Here is a 1,080-nt window from a genome sequence, read left to right on the forward strand (position 1 = left end):
GAGAGGGGAGTCTGAACCGTACGGCCGCGCCGCCTCGCTTTTCCCTTGCAGAAGTAGGCAACCATTTGTTTTTTTTTTAATATTTTTTTTCCTTCTAAATATTTTTTTCAATATGCTAATATGTCTTCTTGCCTATACTGATCATCGTGGTTTCGGATGTGACATGGTTTAAAGAACACCCTGTATATTCACACTTCCACCGGTGAGTGCGTCTACCACGTGACGTTCGTCGAGACTTCTCTTCGTCGCCACTTAGGGACACTGCAGGCACAATAACTAGTACCACGTGATCGTAGCGTTCACAGCGCTACAAAATGCCCTTAATAGAAGTAATGCGCCTTTGCATTACTTCTATTAAGGGCATTTTGTAGTACGCCTTGTAGGCTTTTACATGTTTTACATATATTTTTTTTTTTTTATAATTTTTTATTTTATTTTTTATTTATTTAAACGCCTTGTAGGCTTTTACATGTTTTACATATATTTATATTTAAAGAACAGACATATTTTACACAAAAGTAGCAAAAAATTGAAAATGAAGTAATAAGAAAAAGAAAATAAAAATATATAAAACTAATATTACATATAGTACATACATACATATATTCCAGTAGAGAGAACAGAAGTTCATTTTTTCCCTTCGGTTATATTAAAAGAATCTTAAAATTAGAAGAATGTAGAAAAATAATAATTAAGAATTCAGAAACGAACAAACAAACCATCACGCCGTTTCCCCGTAAGGGTAGGCAGAGAGGATAGAACGCCACAACACTCTATATTTGCATACAGATCTCGTTTCCTCTACATTCATACATCTTCTCATGCACGCGCGCCGATTATTCCGACTTTTGACATGTCCATCTTTAAGTATTTGTTGGATTTGGATTAGACCGAGAAAGACATGGCATGACCAAATCCAACAAATCCAACAAATCCAGAATTCAGATATAAGTAAATAAAAGGTATTACAATATAAAACAACATATTATTATTTAAGAATTTAAATTTGGAGATAATAAATTGATACACTGCCTTTAAAAATTCAAAAGTGTTGTATTTAATATATCTATATCATTTGCG

Source organism: Micrasema longulum, unplaced genomic scaffold, assembly GCF_059751315.1.
Source record: "Micrasema longulum isolate JH-2025_06_02 unplaced genomic scaffold, ASM5975131v1 h1tg001257l, whole genome shotgun sequence".
NCBI classification, from domain to species: Eukaryota; Metazoa; Arthropoda; class Insecta; order Trichoptera; family Brachycentridae; genus Micrasema; species Micrasema longulum.